This window comes from Herpailurus yagouaroundi, unplaced genomic scaffold (assembly GCF_014898765.1).
Source record: "Herpailurus yagouaroundi ecotype Mexico unplaced genomic scaffold, PumYag 203, whole genome shotgun sequence".
NCBI lineage: Eukaryota > Metazoa > Chordata > Mammalia > Carnivora > Felidae > Herpailurus > Herpailurus yagouaroundi.
Genome location: NW_024412434.1, coordinates 14,486,721 through 14,496,465, shown reverse-complemented (window position 1 = coordinate 14,496,465; position 9,745 = coordinate 14,486,721). Strand labels below are relative to the sequence as shown.

The window sequence follows — 9,745 nt, the reverse complement described above, 5'->3', positions numbered from 1 at the left end:
AGGGAGGGAGGGAGGGAGGGAGGGAGGGAGGAAGGAAGGAAGGAAGGAAGGAAGGAAGGAAGGAAGGAAGGAAAAAAAAAACTATAACTCATAGAAACAGTAAAAAATGTTTACTGTTGCCAGGGGCTGGGTGGTGGAGACAATAGGTTGGTAAAAGAGTACAAACTTTCAGCTATAAGGTGAATAAATTCTGAGGATCTAAGATATATAACATGGTGCCTACAGTTGAGAACACTGTATTGTATAATTGGAATTTGCTAAGAGAGTAGAACTGGAACTGTTCTCATTAAAAGCAATGTAAATATGAGAGGCGCCTGGGTGGCTCAGTCGGTTAAGCATCTGACTTCAGCTCAGGTCATGATCTCGTGGTTCATGAGTTCGATCCCTGCTTAGGGCTCTATGCTGACAGCTCAGAGCCTGGAGCCTGCTTTGGATTCTGTCTCCCTCTCTCATTGCCCCTCCCCCACTTGTGCCCTCCCCCCCTCAAAAATAAATAAATATAAAAAAATGAACAATGTAAATATGAGAGATGATGTATGTGTTAATTCAGTAGAGGGAAACTTTTCACAAGATATACATATAGCAAATCATTACATAAAATCATAAAAATAAAATATAAATAATATATACTTATATAAAATATGTTTATAAAAAATTAAAATCCTATTCTCTTTTAAAAGGTATGCAAAAAATTCTGAGGAAGATTGACGGTGATTGTCACATTTGGAGCTGATTTATCAGACCTTTGAACTATGAATTACACAATTTCTTAGCCAACCAGCACCTATCACAATGCCTGACACATAGTAGGTACTAATTCAATGTTTTCTGAAAGAAACTATGAATAAAACAAATGAATGCATTAAAATTGGACTTAACTATGATGTTTTGTTCTCTCAAGAGTAAACAATGAATGCTTAGAGTTGTACTTTTCCCATTTGTTTCTCTTACTATTTTCATTTTCTGCATTAAGCCAGCTTTTAAGTTGCTTAGTGTCATTTTACTGATGCAAGAAGAATTTGAATACCATCTGTCTTCAAAGGACTTCTTTATTTCAAAATTCAAAGCACTATAAACAAGAGATTTGGCAGAAACCTGTCATCTGGCCCAGCCTTCCTCCTTCAAGCAGATGAATAATTTAATTATCCACTAGGGAGACCTTTGCCCCTTTCATGACTTTCTCACTTGACTGGTCAAGAAATCATTCCTTGTGGTAACTATGCCCCCCCATCTCTACTTTAATTAAATCCTTTTCTGCTGGCTTGGACATCCATAGATAGAAAGAATGACTAACCATCATGACCCCCGTGAAAACATTTATATGCTTATAAAATTAAATTTTTTTCTTTAGCTAAATTTCCCAAATCGATTTACTTTTACCTCTGGGGCCTATTTATATAGAACCTACGGGAGAGTGTATAATCACATTTGTTATTTAAAGTAAATAAACTGAACCTCACATTAAAAGCTTTAACCCAGCCGTTGCAATCACAAAAGGGCAAAGAGTGGCTTTAACAAACATTACCTCGGGCACAGAATGTGATAGAGTGTATTACTAGTTCACAACTTTTTGTTCCCTTCCATCCTGGCAACATTTCCTGTAGACATAGTGTATTTCTCTACAGCGGTGACTCTGCACTTGACCACGCGACTTCCTTTGGCCAAGGGAGCAGAAGCTTTAAGGTACTTGCATAGTTTACCTCTGTTCCCCCATCCCTTGAGCTCTGGTGCCCAGCCAGGAGAGGCGTATATCCCAGGGAGTGGCTGCTTCACTGACTTTGTCCAAGAATCCAAAAACCCGTCTAGCTAGTAGAGCTCAAATGAGTTCTGTAAACCCAGCCACGCCCGGCAGAGCTGTAGCAAGCCCAGGAATAAAAAATAATTGTTGCTGTCAGCCATTGAAATTTGGGGAGTTCACTGTTACTGCAGTTAAGTGCTGACTAATACACCAATGATGAGAATTGAAGAGAAATGCTTTCTACTTCAGCAACGAGGAAATAATGGGTTTACATACAAGACTCGGTATGTGTTTTGTTTTGCTTTGTTTTGGTTTGTTTACTTTTCTAAAAGGCACGCTGTTAAAAGCGTAATGGCCAATAAAGCATAGCCCTTATTACTAATTAACTATTCATCCTCTCATCACACAAAGCTTTATTATGTGCCTTCCGTTTGTCAGACATTACGCAAAATTGTATACATTTTTGCCAGTTGGCTCAAATTCCCCATGGAGGCAAGTCTTTCCAGCCAACAACGTTCGTAGGTAAAAAAAAACAAAACTTTAGCTCACAGTTTCATTTGCGAGCTGTGTATGAACCTTAGCCCAATGAAGCATTTCTCCAAAGATCTTACCACATTTTAGAGAAATTATCTCATTTACCATTATAGTATTCCTGCAAGTCAATGAGAAATATAAAATAAAAACATTAAGGGAAATTCAAGATTCAGAAGCTATTCTAGAAACGATTCCTTTCATTCATCCATTCAGTATACAGTTATTGGTAGCCAGGTATTAGGCACAAGAGGATGCAATGGGGAATAAGGCATAATCTCTACTTATAATAACATCTAGTGGGACAGATAAGCAAGCAATGAATTATAATGCAACGTGATAAATGCTCTAAACTAAAGCTCTGCCCAGACATCATGGAAGAACAGAGGAGGAACTTCTAATTCAGCTAGGAAGTCAGGAAATGCTACCAGAGGAAGGGGTCGCTACACTTTCTACCAGGAGTAGGAACTAGCCGGCAACCCCCTCCCAAGAATACAAGACCCGCTAACATGGAGAATTTAGGTTGATTACCCTTCCCCTCCCCCCTCGTCCCCCCCCCCCCCCCCCCCCGTTTTAGAGATTACTCTGCTCTTATACACATGCTGAAAGTGTATTTACATCACTTGGATGCCCCCTCCCAACATGGCACCACAACAAACTTCAAACAATAATGAAACATTTCTTAATGGATGACACATCTTATCAAACAGGTCCCCCAAAGCCCCCAATTTACCAAAAACTTTTGCAGATGCATCAACTCATAATTAAGTTTGACCCAAAACCTTTTAGAAATTGCAAAGGGAAAAGAAAAGCAGGAGAAGCAGGATCATCTTTGTTTTGGTCTCTGTGGGACTGAGCACCCTAGGATGATGGGGAAGGTAGGCTCCTGCGGTAGGCAAACCATGGCCCTCAAAGGTGTCCTCATGCTCATACGCAGAACCTACGAATATGTCCCCTTACATGGCAAAAGAGGCTTTGCGGATGTGATTAAGTTAAGGATCTTGAGGTAGAGATTATCCTAGATTATCCCAGTGGGCCAGTGTAATCACAAGGGCCCTTCATAAGAGGGAGGCAAGAGGGTAGAGTCAGAAAAGAAGATGGGACAATGGAAACAGAGGCCAGGGAGATCTGAAGACGCTACCCTGCTGGCCTGGATGATGAATGAGGGGCCACAAGGCAAAGAATGCAGGCAGTCTCTAGAAGCTGGAGAATGCAAGGAAACAGATTCTCTCCTAGAACCTCCAGAGGGGACACAGTCTTGGCAGCATCTTGATTTTAGGACTTTTGAGCTACAGAACTGTAAGATATTAAATTTGTGTTGTTAAAAACGCAACGGTAAGTGTTGTCCCAGCAGCAATAGGAAACGAATACCCCGTCTATGTGCGAATTCTGTTTGGTCTTTAGGATCTCAGTGAGTTCCAGGACCTCGAAAAGAAGCACTTGGAAATCAAGATGGCTATGATTCTTCATCATTGTGGCCGCCAAGCGAGACATCTCAAAGCAAAGTGGTCGAAAGTCCAATATGTCTTCACGGTCACGCCTAATAAAAGGACTTATTTTACCTGCGACCCTCAGATGATGGCCTCCCTTCTCCAGCTAATTTTTCACATGTAAATACAAAAAGTATAGGTGGTTCAGAGTCACCATATTTCTCTCCAAATCTCCCTGAGTCTTCCTCTCCTCCTCTATAGAACTACGTGATGAGTAACGTCCACATCTCCACAGCCGGAACCCCAGAAATCAACCCAAATTCTTTCCTCTTTTCTGAACCATCCCTGTCCAGTTACTCAACCCTGTTGATTTTATCTCCAAAAGAACTCATGAATCTGTCTCCATACCCACCGGTATGACACCGGTGCTGCCTTAGCTTAGCAACTTACCAGGTCTTCCTTGTTGTTCTGTAACAACCCTCCACGAGGTCTTATCATCAGACAAGACATGGAAGGAGGTAGGGCTTCGCCTTCCCAAACAAGACTCAGAGACACTGCAGATAGGAAATCCTGAGACCCCACACTACATTACTTTAACAAATAAAAATTAATTCATATAAAACATTATACACTCTGTCTAGCATCCAGTAAGAACTTAGTAAAATATTTGCTTAACCATTGAACAACTGGAAAAATAAATACATAAAACTGACCTCCTTGACGTATTTAAATACGAATCAGTGAGGAGGTGACAAGGAAGATGATAGTTATTATTACCCTTTCCATGTGCCTCGAGACTGCTTTCTGAATGAATCATCTGCCAAACTTGATAAATATCAAGCTACAAAAATAAAACCTGGATTATATAAGACTCGCAAAGTATCAAAAAATACTTCAGGGCATCAGTGGCGAGCTGAGGCGGAAGCAGGCTGTGGTGGCAAGGACAACAGTGGTGGTGTGGCACCACGGCAGGGCTCACGGGACGCCTGATGCCTTGGTGATCCCAGACTGGCAGCCAGAGAGCACAGTGGCATGGCCCCGGAAGAGGGAGGGTTGAGGAAAGTGGAAGGTAGCAGCCCACGCCTGCTGGCTCCCGTTAGATCGGTTCCTGCACTGGTGCCCGGCAGCCTTAGCAAAGGCCCTGCCTGACGGACTTTAAAAATAATAATAAGGGGCGCCTGGGTGGCCCAGACAGTTAAGCATCTAACCCTCAGCTTCAGCTCAGGTCATGATCTCACAGTTCGTGGGTTCGAGCCCTGCATGGGGTTCGGCACTGCCAGTGTGGAGCCTGCTTGGGATTCTCTCTTTCTCTCTCTCTGCCCTCCCCCCCACACACACACACATACACACACACATACACTCTCCCTCCCTCCCAAAATAAATACACTTTTTAAAAAACTAAAAATAATAATAATAATACTTTGCTTAACATACATGAGGAAAAAAAGTCTACAGTTTGTTAAAAGTGTAATTTGCCTTTACCACCTGCTATGAACTGAGTTACATAGGTGCAAAATTCACATGTTGAGGCTCTAACCCCTGAGGGATGATATTCGGAAATGGTCTTTGGAGGACAATTGGGTTTAGATGAGGTCACCCTCCTGATGGAATTAGTGCCCCAAGAAGAAGAGACACCACGGAGCTTGTGTTGACGCACAGCCTTGGGTGTTTCCAGGATGAAGTCTGGAACTGGTCCTCGTAGGTGGAAGGTCAGGAGAGATCAAAGAGAAAGGCAGACCCTCCAGATTGGCCATAACAATGGACATGACACACGAGACTTACCTTGCAGCTGCAAGATGAGTAGGTCTTTACACCCTCCTGCCAGGTGTATAGAGAAGCCTCAGCGAGGTTCAGCCACGTACACAGTCCAGAATGACACCCTCCTGTGTCAAGACCACATCTTGCAGTTGACCTGCCCTAGTACAAGAAAGGTGTGGGAAACATACAAACAGAGAACAGGGCAGGACGTAAGGAGCTCTCTTGTCGCCGGGTCCAGCTCATGGGTCCATAAGCAGTCACGTCCTCTCAATGGCCTCCTCCAACTACTTTCTCTCTCTCTCTCTCTCTCTCTCTCTCTCTCTCTCTCTCTCTCCAGCCCCCCTCCCATACATGAGCACACAGCAAGAGGGCAGCCATGTACAACCCAGGAAGACAGCCCTCACCGGAACCCAACCATGCAGGCACCCTGATGTCAGACTCCCCACCTCCAGAACTGTGAGAAACAAATTTCCACCGTTGAACTCACCCAGTCCATGGCACAGCATCATGGCAGCCGAGCTAACTAATCTACTACCTCAACTTGGCTTACAGTCAACCAAGAACTAGCACGAGGAAAATGTACTTGCCCGATGACAGTAGCAACAGAAATAAAGATACGTTTTTTTCTATCCCTGGTAGTAAGTTCTTACGCTTTTCACACCAAAGCTCTGACTCATTAATTCGCATCAATTCTGAACTTCGAAAGAAAGTAGATTTCCAACCTGCCTGGCAAGAATTGCAATTATGTTCGGTGACAAATTAAAGGATCATCTTCTTCTCAATACACACAAAAGCAAATAAAAATTTAATCATTTTAGAAAGTAATGTGAAATTATATGGGTTAGAAGCTGTCAAAATAGGGTTGTTTTAGGTGTTTAAAAAAAAAAACAACTAGGGTTAGATTGGGTTGATTAAAAATCTGTGTGGACCTAACAGAAGGGTGGGCAAGGGAGGGGATGGAATATACGTGACAACCAAAGCTATTTTAGAGGGGGAAAGATATTAACTCTAAAACTTATCCAAAATGAAGATAATGTTTTAGAGAGCTACGCCAGTACATTCAGTGAAAACAGACTCATAGTGGGGCGCCTGGGTGGCTCAGTCGGCTAGGCATCCGACTTTGGCTCAGGTCATGATCTCGCAGTTCATGAGTTCCGGTCCCTCATTGGGTTCTGTGCTGACAGCTCAGAGCCTGCAGCCTGCTTCAGATTCTGTGTCTCCGTTTCTCTCTCTCTGCCCTAACCCCACTAGTGTTCTATCTCTCAAAAATGAATAAAAATGTTAAAAAAAAAAAAAAACAGACTCATAGGAATGATCCTTTCATACAAAAACCCAGGAAAAGTTGAACAACTCAGCTCCAAAAAAAGACGGAATCTTTGTGAAGCCACAAGAAAAAAAAAAAAAATCAGATCCAATAATAGAATCAGTTCAAGAATCTTTACTTTACTCACCTGTGGTCTGATCGTTGACGCCTCCCCCCAAATTCATATATTCATTGAATATTTGAAATCCTACTGCCCCGAGGTGATGGCATTAGGAGGCCAGGCCTTTGGGAGCCCTCATGAATGGGCTCAGTGCCCTTGTAAGAGACACCTCAGGGTGCTCCCCTGTACAGGGCCCTCCCTAGACACCGACTCTGCCAGTGCCTTCATTTTCGACTTCCCATCCTCCAGAATTGTGAGAAATAACGTCTGTTGTGTGTAAGCTTCCGGGTCCCTGGTTTTCCCGTTACAGCAGCCTGAGTGTGCCAACATCTGTTGTTAGGAAAATTCAGCTGATCTCCACTCGTCCGCTTCTCTCTGTCACTACCAACTTGCTTCTTCTCACCCCCATTTGCCTATCTTACGTGCTTCTCCATAGACAGGGTTCCCTGCTCACAGATATTGCTTACTCATAATTTCCTCCTTATAAATTTGGCTGGCCATGACCACACGTGGCCCTGAGTGCTTCTCTCAGCCCCTTTCCATCTTCACCTCCCATAAATAACAGCCTTATTATTTTTCCCTATTTCCAGTTCAGAAAAGCATGCTAATCAGCCCAACTTGTCTGTTCACATCTCTGGGTCACCTCTTCATTGTCCTGAAGTCAGGTCTATGCGGCTCTGGGGGAAGTGGGGAGGAGACACAGAATCACAGGAACAAGGAATAACCCTTCCACAGAGGCTGTGGCCAGGCAGGTACTTGATGGCCTGACCTATGGAGAATATTAAGGGAAGCTCAAAAACAAAAAGGAGGGAAGGGCTACGCTCACTTTTTATTTATTTTTTTTTTTAATTTTTTTTTTTCAACATTTATTTATTTTTGGGACAGAGAGAGACAGAGCATGAACGGGGGAGGGGCAGAGAGAGAGGGAGACACAGAATCGGAAACAGGCTCCAGGCTCCGAGCCATCAGCCCAGAGCCCGACGCGGGGCTCGAACTCCCGAGACCGGGAGATCGTGACCTGGCTGAAGTCGGCCGCTTAACCGACTGCGCCACCCAGGCGCCCCTACGCTCACTTTTTAAATCCAGATGTCGTTATAGACCAAAATCTGACCACAGAGAAGGTGTGGCTATGGGTTTTTTTTTCCCCTTTTAAATTAAATTTAAAATAAATTAAAACAGAAGTATACTTTATTCTTGTCTTTAAGATATGCTGTTCCCATTTCTAAGAAGCAAAAGTAAGTAAGAATAAAGAAGCCGCAATGGCCTCAAAGAAAGCTCTCAGCTCTTAGCAATTGGAAAACCGCAAGTTCCAAGCAACCATGCAAAGGTCTGTATGTGTGCTCTCCAACAGAAATTTAGTGAGAATCACAAACGTGAGCCACATGCATAATTTCACATTTTCTCGTAGCTACATTTTATAATAAGGAACTTAGCCTAATTTATCCAAAATATTATTCTATTTATAAGTATGCATAATTATATTTATATCATTATTGTAAAATAGAAATATAAGATATAGTTATAATATATAATTAGACATGTTTAGAATCAAATGTTAAAAATTAATTTAATTATTAAATTCTATAAAAATAATATTACAACTGTAAATATTTGTAATTATAATGATTATATTTCGGGTAAACGTAATACATGCTATAATAATAATAACATGATAAATATAAGATTATGATTATATTATTATCCTAAACAGCAGGTCTGCTCATCTCCAGTCAGAACCGGGTGCGGGCACCCGAAAAAGGCGGCGTCGCAGGTGCAGGTGAATGAGTCGCCATGGAGGAAGGGAAGAAGACGAAAGAAGGTGGGGAAGGAAGAAAGAAGGTGAAGAAAGAAAGGTGTGAGTGTGGAGAGTTGGAAGCGGGGAGTGCAGGGATCACTGGTCAAAAGGGGGTTTGAACAGCAACAGAAAAGGCAGAAGGGAGCCCCGGGGGGCAGGGACCTCTGAGCATGCGCAACACAGAGCCAAAGGCAGGCGCCCGGGGAAACCCGGGGAGGCAGGTCTGTGCGCTCGCTGGAGTCAGCCGGGCCCAGAAGTGCAGTTCATAAAAATCAAGAGCTGGAAAAATCAACAGAGCAAGGTCAAGGACACATAGACTATGGGTTGCTTTCCATCAAGAAATGAATACGGTCGCTTAATCTACTTGAGCTGCTGGTCATGAGCTCCGTGTGATGGCCTCGCACCAGGAGAAAATAATTGCTGGGCAGGTTTTTTCAGGGGTGAAGACAAGACTCACCCTAAGGAAAACCGAGCCAGCAGTTGAAGCGACCAACAGTTTTTGTTTGTTGCTTTTTGTTTTGTTTTCGTGTGTCCTTGGCCGTGATTATCACTTTTCAGGGGGCTGAGGTTCAAGCGCCCCATCGGAAGGTGTTTCCCTGTTGCAGGTGCTGCAGCAAAGTCTGCCTTGCGGCCAGACTACACGGCGCTGATGCACTGGCTCCTCGCTCCACGAAGGGGCTGGCATCTCACTGGAAGAGCGGGGAGGTGGCTTTCCCTCCATTTACAGTGACTCATCAAACAGGGACCGGTGGCGTCTACACCTAGCCCCTTTACACACGCCCTTGGTGCCCATTAGCGGTAGCTCCCAGGGCCAGTAAGTGTCCTGCAGCATTTGTAACAGAAGGTAGATGAAAGGAATGGAACCGACTACACGGAGACGAATGGAGGAAAGAGCCTTCGTTATATAAAAAAAGAAAGAAAAAAAGAAAAGAAATCGGAGCCCCAGCTTTTGCTCCAGGAGCTTCATCCAATAAAAACACGAGTTAGAGCTCAAATAAAGCCAAACAGAGATGTAATGTTGGAGTACCACGGAGTACCTCTTAAAAATTACAGTGAAAAGGTAAAAACA

At 43.4% G+C, this 9,745-nt stretch overlaps 1 long non-coding RNA gene across 1 annotated transcript; it reads left to right on the top strand.

Moving 5' to 3' along the window:
* Window positions 1-488: 488 nt before the first annotated feature.
* LOC121014585 (uncharacterized) lies at window positions 489-3,845 on the top strand. The gene is made up of 2 exons (XR_005783288.1): window positions 489-1,683; window positions 3,674-3,845. It is a non-coding gene; the product is annotated as an uncharacterized LOC121014585 (long non-coding RNA).
* The last annotated feature ends 5,900 nt before the right edge of the window (window positions 3,846-9,745 follow it).